Source organism: Physella acuta, unplaced genomic scaffold (genome assembly GCF_028476545.2).
Source record: "Physella acuta isolate Inbredline_101_S28 unplaced genomic scaffold, ASM2847654v3 ptg001239l, whole genome shotgun sequence".
Lineage (NCBI taxonomy): Eukaryota > Metazoa > Mollusca > Gastropoda > Physidae > Physella > Physella acuta.
In genome coordinates, this window is record NW_026732755.1 from 911 (window position 1) to 13,152 (window position 12,242).

General features: G+C 37.7%; 1 long non-coding RNA gene across 1 annotated transcript; it reads right to left on the reverse strand.

The window, feature by feature from the left end:
* Positions 1-6,880: 6,880 nt before the first annotated feature.
* LOC131957419 (uncharacterized) lies at positions 6,881-11,975 on the reverse strand. The gene is made up of 4 exons (XR_009389109.1): positions 11,799-11,975; positions 9,073-9,174; positions 8,827-8,886; positions 6,881-7,001 (listed from the first exon to the last, which is right to left on the reverse strand). It is a non-coding gene; the product is annotated as an uncharacterized LOC131957419 (long non-coding RNA).
* Between the last annotated feature and the right edge of the window lie 267 nt (positions 11,976-12,242).

Here is a 12,242-nt window from a genome sequence, read left to right on the forward strand (position 1 = left end):
GTGTTTGCGTTTGTGTTTGCGTTTTGTCTCCCAAGTAGAGTTGCCTGAAAGAAACTCTAAATGCGACTTTCGTCATGAATGAGATTAGGTGCATGGTTTAGGGATATGCCTATGACTATATTTTGTATAAATTAAAGTACCGAGAAAATAGACAGCACTATCAACCTAGCGCCCGTTGTATCCTTCCTCAACGGGCCATTTTTCTCGTAGTAGTGTATTAATAGTCTAGTCTAGTCTAGTCTAGTCTAGTCTAGTCTAGTCTAGTCTAGTCTAGTCTAGTCTAGTCTAGTCTAGTCTAGTCTAGTCTAGTCTAGTCTAGTCTAGTCTAGTCTAGTCTAGTCTAGTCTAGTCTAGTCTAGTCTAGTCTAGTCTAGTCTAGTCTAGTCTAGTCTAGTCTAGTCTAGTCTAGTCTAGTCTAGTCTAGTCTAGTCTAGTCTAGTCTAGTCTAGTCTAGTCTAGTCTAGTCTAGTCTAGTCTAGTCTAGTCTAGTCTAGTCTAGTCTAGTCTAGTCTAGTCTAGTCTAGTGTAGAGACAAAGGAATTGCTAATTTAATTCTAATAATGCAGTTACCACGGATTAAACACAACATACTATTTTATGTACTACGCAAAATCGATCACAGTAGGCCACAGGTTTCTGCAATATAAATCGTCAACTGTCTCATTTGCAATAAGTATTTTTTTCCAGACCATTCACTACGGAGGGAGGGAAGGGTGAAGGTGTACTGGACACTTTCGAAGGTTTAGTGCACAGAACCTTATATACATCTTTTCAGTTTTAAACTTTAAATTATTTCGCTTAACTTTTTAACTAAGAGAGTTATGTCTATGTTTACGTCTAGGTTTTCGTATCAAAATTTATCGCTTAAGCAAAAAAATGCCATTTGTGCATATAAATACATAAATACGAAAATACATAAATACATACATAAATACATACCTAAATACATACATAAATACAAACATACATACATATATATACACACGCACACACACATGCATACATGCACACGTGCACACATGCACAGATGCGTAGATACACACATGCACACATGCACACATGCACACATACACACATGCACACAAGCACACATACACAAATACACACACACATACACAAACACACACCCACCCACCCACACCCCCCCCCACACACACCCACACACCCACACACCCACACCCCCTCCCACACACATACACACACAGACGCACACACACAGACCCACAGACCTACAGACCAACATACACACATGCACAGATGCACACATGCACACAACACACATACACACATACACACATACACACATACACACATACACACATACACACATACACACATACACACATACACACATACACTCATACACACATACACACATACACACATACACACATACACACATACACACATACACATATACACACATACACACATACACACATACACACATACACACATACACACATACACACATACACACATACACACATACACACATACACACATACACACATACACACATACACACATACACACATACACACATACACACATACACACATACACACATACACACATACACACATACACACATACACACATACACACATACATACACACATATATATACACACGCACACACACATGCATACATGCACACGTGCACACATGCACAGATGCGTAGATACACACATGCACACATGCACACATGCACACATACACACATGCACACAAGCACACATACACAAATACACACACACATACACAAACACACACCCACCCACCCACACCCCCCCCACACACACCCACACACCCACACACCCACACCCCCTCCCACACACATACACACACAGACGCACACACACAGACCCACAGACCTACAGACCAACATACACACATGCACAGATGCACACATGCACACAACACACATACACACATACACACATACACACATACACACATACACACATACACACATACACACATACACACATACACACATACACTCATACACACATACACACATACACACATACACACATACACACATACACACATACACATATACACACATACACACATACACACATACACACATACACACATACACACATACACACGTACACACGTACACACGTACACACGTACTCACGTACACACGTACACACGTACACACGTACACACGTACACACGTTTACACGTACACACGTACACACATACACACATACACACATACACACATACACACATACACACATACACACATACACACATACACACATACACACATACACACATACACACATACACACATACACACATACACACATACACACATACACACATCTACACATACACACATACACACATACACACATACACACATACACACATACACACATACACACATACACACATACACACATACATACATATATACACACATATATATACACACGCACACACACATGCATACATGCACACGTGCACACATGCACAGATGCGTAGATACACACATGCACACATGCACACATGCACACATACACACATACACACATACACACATACACACATACACACATACACGCATACACGCATACACACATACACACATACACACATACACACATACACACATACACACATACACACATACACACATACACACATACACACATACACACATACACACATACACACATACACACATACACACAAACAACGACCGTCCGACCGACCGACCGACCGACCAACCGAACGTCCGACCGACCGACCGACCGACCGACCGACCGACCGACCGACCGACCGACCGACCGACCGACCGACCGACCGACCGACCGACCGACCGACCGACCGACCGACCGACCGACCGACCGACCGACCGACCGACCGACCGACCGACCGACCGACCGACCGACCGACCGACCGACCTACCTACCTACCTACCTACCTACCTACCTACCTACCTACTTCCTACCTACCTACCTACCTACCTACCTACCTACCTACCTACCTACCTACCTACCTACCTACCTACCTACCTACCTACCTACCTACCCACCTACCTACCTACCTACCTACCTACCTACCTACCTTCCTACGTACCTACCTACACACACGCACACACACACGCACGCACGCACGCACACACACACACACACAGACACACACACACAGACACACACACATACACACACGCACGCACGCACGCACGCTCGACGCACGCACGCACGCACGCACACACACAGACACACACACACACACGCACACACGGTGACGTGCATTATTGACCTGTCCACGTAGACGTGTCTTTAAGATAAAATATTCCTAATTAAAATTGTTAAACAGTGTATCATGCGTTTTATTTAATTAAATTCCTGTTCAATGAATAATCGTAAACCTGAACTAATTACTAACCAGCATCGAAACTAGATCCACGTATCAGTGTTATTAATGCAATTCATATTTACAAATCCACATATGTTTCATCAGGTTATTAAAGAAAAACAAATCCTTGCTTAAGCTTTGCATTAAGAATAATGATACGTGGACTGGATAATTCTTTGCTGTTCTGTCTGGCACAGGCAACAATGATTAACAAAATTAATTTTGTCACGGAAAACATATACACACTTAACTACAGACTCAAACACAAAAATATTCTCAAACACACACTCGCAAAGACAGGAAAAAAAAACAATCGAAAATACACACTCCTAACACACCCAAACATAAACCACAACCCCTGCAAGAAACGCCGACATTTACAAACATTTTTCCCACACGCCTAAACTAGATAATTTAGACAAACATGTACCTTTAAACGTGAATTACAGAGTAGCCTACTCCCATACGTACCTGAAAATATACACAAACATACATAAACTTACGTCTAAACCATGGGTTCCCAACCCCTTGGGGGTCGCGAAGGGATTTCTGTGGGGTCACCAACTGGTAGACTAAACTCTAGCAATGAATAAAAAACATAAATATTTAGAAAAATATTTGAAATTCGGCATTACTAACATCACTGGAAATGGATTAGAGAATAAACAATTTGTACTGTGCAAAGTTGTTCTTAGTCAGGAGTCTATGAAAACTTCCAAACGTCAATTTGAGACGAGTCATTCGGAACACACCAAAAAAAATATGTAGTTCTTTTGTCGGCATGAAGCTAGGTTGCAAACGTCAGAGACTTGATCGAACAGAACGTTTTCACCAAGAAAACACAGCATTAGTGCAAGCATCATATGAAGTAGTATTAGAAATTGCCAAGCAAAAAACCTCTCACACAAAGGAGAAAATCTCATCAAACTATATATGCTAAAGATGGTAAATTAATTCTTGGTGATTCCAGTGCAGTAAAGATGCAACAAATATCTCTGTCTAATAATACTATGCAGCGGCTTATGTTAAAAGACAAATTTAGAATGAAATCAAGCTTTCACCATTGTTTGATTTTCAAGTTGACGAATCGACAGATGTGAGTTAGTGTTCGCAGTTGCTTGTCTTTGTGAAATATATTCATTCATATGTTAGCAAATAAGAGTTGATGTTTTGTGAAGATATCATGGAGAAAGTAAATACGTTTTTTGAAACTGGATGATTAAAATGGGAAAACGGCTGTGGGGCTTGTACGGATGGTGCGTCATGTTTGGGTCAAAATGGGGGTTTCAGAAAACCTAAAAGATTTAGCTCCCTAACCAAGCTGAATCCACTGCATGATTCACATATGCCCTCGCCAGCAAGACTTATCCGACTCCATTGCTAATAAAACTCGTAAATCATATTAAATCTGGAGCCATAAACACCTGTTTGTTTCAAGAACTGTGCAAAGACATGGATAAAGATCACGAGGTTCTACACTTCAGTACGCTGGCTGTCAATAGGAAATGTCAATCGTGTTTTTGAATTGAAAGATGAAATCAAGATGTTCTTGGAAGTGCAAGGAAACAAGACCTTTTGATATACTTTAACGACATGGTGTGGTTGGAGAGAGTATCATACCTAGCAGATATATTCGAACATCAACATAAGCTTAACCTGATAAATGAACGAATATTATCTCTTTTCATGATAATCTCTTGGCATTTTAATCAAAGCTGAAAAATTGGCGAGGAAAAATAAATATTTGAAATACTGCCATGTTTGAGAAACTCTGCAGTGTGGTGAAATAAATAAAATTTTAAAAGGATTCTGTGCATCTTGAATCTCCTGAGAACGAACTGCGGCGTTATTTTCCCCGAGCTGGAAGAAGAAGAATCAGCTTTGTCACCCATTCTCTGCTTTCCTTGATGTTACTAGCATTGCCGATGAATAACAAGATGAATTCTTAAATTTGCAAAATTTAATTGTTAATGCTAGTTAATGCTTGTTAATAGCATGTAATTTTGCTCATCGTATTAAAACAGTTATCAAGAATAATTCATATTAAAAGTCTACTAGGCTAATTTAGTGCTTATTATTTTCTTTTCTAATTTCGACTTGTTAATTATATGGGGGTCGCGGGTCACTTACGTTTTATGAAAGGGGGTCGCCACTCGAAAAAGGTTGGGAACCACTGGTCTAAACTGATATTAACGCCTTTGCCTATGACCAAACGTACACTCCATCCGATAATTACACACACACACACACATACGCACGCTCACGCACACGCGCACGCACGCATACATACACACACACATGTTGTCTTATTAAATAAGCTGCAACATACGTGGTTAGTTCGTGTGTTAGTTTAATCTGTCAATTGCACGTGGCAACACTTTGTGAGCGATGAGGTGTTTTTTAATCTCATTATATTTCACATTTGCAACCAGTTATGGCTGAAGAGCGGTTTACGTATAACTTTCAACAGTATTCAAGGGGTCGACTTGATTGAACACACAGTTGCTAAACCGAAAAATCTCGAGTTCGAACCCTCAGGCAGAAGATGCTCGATTGCTGGGGACAGCAGCTCTCCTAGGCGAGACAACTACAAAACCAAACAACTACTGCCGTGTAGTTTGTTCTTGGTCAAACAAAAAAAAAAAAGAAAAAAGAAAAGCAGGCTGAAATCGGAGTCTACGGCTACGGCTACGGTTACAGATACGGCTACTATGGCTACTATGGCTACTATGGCTACTTTGGCTACTTTGGCTACTATGGCTACTATGACTACTATGGCTACTATGACTACTATGGCTACTATGGCTACTATGGCTACTATGGCTAATATGGCTAATATGGCTACTATGGCTACTATGGCTACTATGGCTACTATGGCTACTATGGCTACTAAATAACTACTGCCGTGTAGTTTGTTCTTGGTCAAACAGAAAACATCCAAAAAGAAAAGCAGGCTGAAATCGGAGTCTACGGCTACGGCTGTGGCTGCGGCTATGGCTGCGGCTACGACTACTGCAGCTACTGTGGCTACTGTTGCTACTTTGACTATGGCTATGGCTATGGCTATGGCTATTGCTATGGCTATGGCTATGGCTATGGCTATGGCTATGGCTATGGCTATGGCTATGGCTATGGCTATGGCTATGGCTATGGCTATGGCTATGGCTATGGCTATGGCTATGGCTACGGCTACGGCTATGGCTACGGCTACGGCTACGGCTACGGCTACGGCTACGGCTACGGCTACGGCTACGGCTACGGCTACGGCTACGGCTACGGCTACGGCTACGGCTACGGCTACGGCTACGGCTACGGCTACGGCTACGGCTACGGCTACGGCTACGGCTACGGCTACGGCTACGGAAAAGGCAATGTCAATGTCAAAGGCAAAGGCAAAGGCAATGGCACTACACACCACACACCACACACACTACACACTTTTTAAAATCCACGTACATTAACATAGTAAAACGACAAAACATGGTAATAAAGAAAAAACTGCAGTTTATTTTCTTTAATACGGTACACATCTTCGGTTTTGAATCAAGTTCATTTTCGATGCATTATTAATTCTTTTACATCTACAAAGCAACCCAGAATCTCTTTGGGAACATCTAGAATATAAATAGAACATAGCGTAAAAATTAATATAGAATATAAACATGTTTTTTCATTAAATCTTTCATAAGGAGCCTTTTAAAATTTAAAGTTAAGAAGTTACGCTCAAAATTTTTAAATATATTTTATTTTTGTCGTAATGGGGTTCTTGCACTTTTGGATTCGTTTTCTATTCGTTATTTAGAAAATAACAGAATTAAAAAGTTTCAAAATGTTTTTAAAAAGAAAATTTGGTGACCCTATATAGGAATACAATTTTTTAATTATTTTCCTCTTACTAGCTCGCCACGAAGTGTTTGTCATCCGCAAGCATATTGAATTTAGCATTAATGGAAAGCTGGATTTCTCCGGTACTTGCTAATCGTATTTTACGTTAGTTTAGTAACACCGAAACCCTTCTATTGGCTTTTCAAATAACACTGGAATAACAGATATGGTATTTACCTAACCTAAGTTTTGTTAGTATTTTCTGTTTTTCTCAGTCTATAGCTTTGAAATTATAATAGTAAAAGCCTACTTCTTTCTTTTATTAATAATACAATTCCCACAATATTTTCTATACTTATTCTTCATGCAATAATAAAACTTTTGCCACAAGGGAATTGTAATAGTTTAATAGATTTTTCGTTGTTGGTAAAACAGTAATCACATTTTTCATAATTGGTATGCAATTTTTTGTACATTGTAAAATTTCATACCAGTAGCTCTATCAAAAATGTGTCGAAACAAAAGTATTAACATTTACTGAAATTTAAGAAATGTAAATATGCGTCTTTTAAATGCACACTTAAAAGAATTTAATAAAGCGTTTTTAAAATCGACGAAAAATTCAAAATTTCGGGTATTTTTACAAGCTTTTATTTAACTCACTTCCTCGTCAGTCTGTCGTCAGTCTGTCGTCAGTCTGTCTAGACGGAAACGCAGGAGTGAAAATTCGGACAGTTCTACTTGACCGACACGATTCACAGTTGGCACGTGGGTCAAGACATGAAGACAATGCAATCTGAAACTAAATTTGACTTAATTGGATGCCTAATTGATTTTTTATGAATTAATTAAAATTTGGACCGAATTAGTAGGCATGTCTAGCCAACCACACCACACGCGTCATCAATAGCTGCGCCATCACGACCACGTAATGGCTGCGTTCAAAAACCATTGCGCGCCTACTGAACGTGATATTCAGAAGGCGCGCAATGGTTTTTAGTCATGTAACTCTATTGTAGATAAAACATGTAAAGTACTGAAAAAAAAATTCATAAAAAACGTTTTAATAACAAGCTTTTATGTAATGATGCACTAAAAAGTAGAAAATAAATTATAGACTACTATTTAAATAACTATAAAGAAAAGCGTGGGTGTCTTCCTTAACATTAGTAAAGGTATCCAATAGATACTAAAGTGACCCACGCTTTTCTTTATAGTTATTTAAATAGTAGTCTATAATTTATTTTCTACTTTTTAGTGCATCATTACATAAAAGCTTGTTATTAAAACGTTTTTTATGAATTTTTTTTTCAAAATTGTTTGCAAATCTAGTTTTGCGGATTAGCACTTACTTGCATGTGGTAGCCAGCGGAATTTTATTTAAAAGCTTCAGATGTTAAGTTTTTAAAATATTAAAAAGGAGCATATCCCCTAAAACAAAAAGTATTTGTGTGGATAGATGTATGTCTAGATAGACGGATAATTGCGGATATATGAATGGACGATAGGAAGAATGGAAGGATGCGCAGCAAGACGGATAAGTTTATATAACACAAATATAGATAACTATTAAAATCTTTGTAAGAATAAAACTGCGTGTATTAGTTAACATACACGCAAGTATGGTTTCTGTTACAGCATGGACTTGTTAGAGTACACCTGGATGTTCCGCATCTAGCAATAGCAGAAAAATATATTAACAGCATATATATATATATATATATATATATATATATATATATATATATATATATATGTGTGTGTGATATAAAACAAGAATTTAATCTTTAATGCCATCGAATTTATAGTAACCACTTTGTTAGATTGAGATTGAAAAAATAAAAATAAAAGTATCATTACATCGTTTGTTCTGCAGTAGTTGAGGTGAGCTCAAATTTCAGGAGAGCGGTGCTCAGCAGTACAATAAGTATGACGCTTTTCATTTCGACGCACTTTGTTTATCTGATAAAAAATGAGCAAATCAATATTATATATATATATATATATATATATATATATATATATATATATATATATATATATATATATATATATATATATAACTGCATTTTTATTTTAAAAACTAATATTAAGCATCCACCCATCCATCCGTCTCTCTGTCCATCCTTCCGTTCGTACATCCGTCCATCCATTTATCCACCCGTCCAACCTAACCCACCCACCCACCAACCTTACATAAATTACAATGATTATAAAGTGAAATACGACTTGAGAGCTTTGACCGCTTTATCGAGTTTTCTAACACGTTTTTTTCTGGAATCCAGAGGCATTGTTCTTCGACCTCAAACAATTTTAGTTGGGGGAGTGGGTTGTTTTTCAAAAGTTTTTGTTTTTCGAGATATAGCTTACATAAAGAGATTTTTTTTACTCGCTGGGGGTTGTTAATTTTCGTCGAGCGATAGAGGCCGATTCATTAATGCTGGTCTTTGGAAAAAAAAAGTAGCTTAACTACCTTAACAATTTTTTTTTGGAAAATAGCCATTGTTTTTTACATTACCAATGTATATATAAGGAATTCGGACTGTTCAACTCCAAAGGCCATCCAGAGTTTTCCCGAAGATAGCGCCTATTTTTTGTGACCTCCGCGAATAGTTCTAGGACTTCATGCGTTATGATGGGTTTGTATGTAGGACACTTTTTTCGATATAGCTCATATAACGCGATGGTCAGTCGACGTCAGTTTTGACCCCCCCCCCCCTCTTTTTAACTGCATTCTTTACTATTCTTTTTTTATAAATCACTATTTAACGTAAGCTATATTTCTCTATTAGCTAGCATACATTTTGTGATCTATCTTTATTATTGTTTAGGATTTTAAATAACTTAACAATAGCGGAAGCATTTTTTTACTTTCTCGTATATACGAAGTATAGAGAAAATATTGTAATCGTGCAAAAAAATAAATCGCTCGACGTTTTACACCTCCCTGAGTCGGAAAAACATAGTTTTGCAATCTTGTCCGTATGTCTCTGTGTGTGTGTGTGTGAAAACACGATAACTTGAGTACCGTTACAGCTAGGTTGATGAAATTTCATATATAAGTATTTTATCAAAAACGTACATCAGTAGCAACTTTTGAGCCATTTCCGATAACCGGAAGTGGTTTTTTTCTACTTTGAATTTCTCAAAAGCCTATAACTTGAGTACTATTTCAGATAGATAAATGAAATTTCACATGTAAATAAAAGATCTAATATTCTGCCATCTGTCAAATCGTGAGTAATTTCCGTTGACCGGAAGTAGTAATTTTCACTATTTCCGATTTCTCAAAAAAGAAAAACGCATGTGAATTTATAAAGTACTAATAATATTCCGCACTATTATACACATCTTTATTCGGCGTTCGCTTGGTGCGCAATTCTTTTTTCTATGAGATTCTATTCTATTTTAAAAAGTTTAAGTGTTTAAAATGGATTAAAAATCATAACTATATCCCGAGTTCCCATCCCCTGTTGTTTTATATAAGAATATTCGAGAAAGTTTAGGGGAGATCACTCCCGGTTTATTTACTTTTCTATTGTTTTATTTATTTTTACTTTACGAAGTATTGAGAAAGTATTGTAATCGTGCAAAAAATAAAAAATCGTTTTACACCTCCGTAAGTCGGAAAAACATAGTTTTGTAACCTTGTCCGTATGTCTGTGTGTGTGTGTGTATGTGTGTGTGTGCGTCTGTAAATACAATAACTTCGGTACCGTTATAGCTAGGTTGATGAAATTTCATTTATTAGTATTAAATCAAATTTGTACATCTGTATCAACTTTTGAGCGATTTCCGATAATAGGAAGTGGAACTTTTTCTAAGTCAATTCTTCAAAAGACTTTAAATTAAGAACTATTTCAAATAGATAAATGAAATTTCACAAGTAGGTAAAAGATCAAATTCTCTGTCTGTTATCAAATTTTGAGTAAATTTCGTTGACCGGAAGTAGTAATTTACGCTTTTTCCAATTACGCAAAAAACGCATGTGAATTTATAAAGTACTAATAATATTCCGCACTATTATACACATTTTGCTTCGCGTTCTCTAGGTGATCAATTCTTTTTTCTACGAGATTTTATTCTATTTAAAGAAGTTTAAGTAATTAAAAATGGATTAAAATTCATGTCTATATCGTGATGTGCCATCTCCCGTAGTGTTATATAAGAATATTCGAGAAAGTTTAGGGTAGATTACTCCCGGTTTTTTTGTATTCATATTTAATTAAAAATACTGGCTGGCATGTACGAGAACGAGAGTTTGATGAACAATTTACAAGTCCACTTACATTGAAACACCGTGGTGAATATTTTATAAAATTTATTAGCCGGCGCTAAAAATTCTATTCGTGATCATAACACAGCATGACAGTCTTGGTATATGATTTATTTTGTATGAAATGCAGTGGATTTTTTAAATTAAAGGTAATATGTTGTTTAAAGGTATGTAATAAGTAGCGAAGGGTTATTAGATTGCGTCTATTCTTTAACTAAGACATTATAAAGTTATCAAAGTCAGCACTATGTAAGATACAAATGGCAACTCACGTCTACACACTGATATAGAAGATAAAAATCAAACTTACGTTAGGAAGACTGAGGGTAATAAAAATGAAGCAATATGTATTCACATCAGGAGCACTGTGTGTAGCAGATGTCCAATAGCGACTGCGACTGCTGGTCTATTTCAGGGTTTGTTTCATTATCTCCACAAGACTATACATCTAAACGTTTGACAGTTTGGAATCTATCGAGTCAATTGTATTTTTACTAGACAACGGCGTGTTCTCTATGCAAATTCAGTTCCCCACCTGTGACGTAAAACCATCTCGTGCAACCACCTCCCCCCCCCTCAGGGGCTATTGTATTCTCCCTCCACCCTCCCTTGGCTACATGTCAGGGCGTGTGCGAGGGAAGTGCGATACAATAACCCGAAAACGATTATACAGGGTCGAGACCCGAGAACCCGTGAACAATGTTACAGGGTGGAGACGCGGAGCTCAGTGGGGATCGACTCCTGTCTGGTTAAC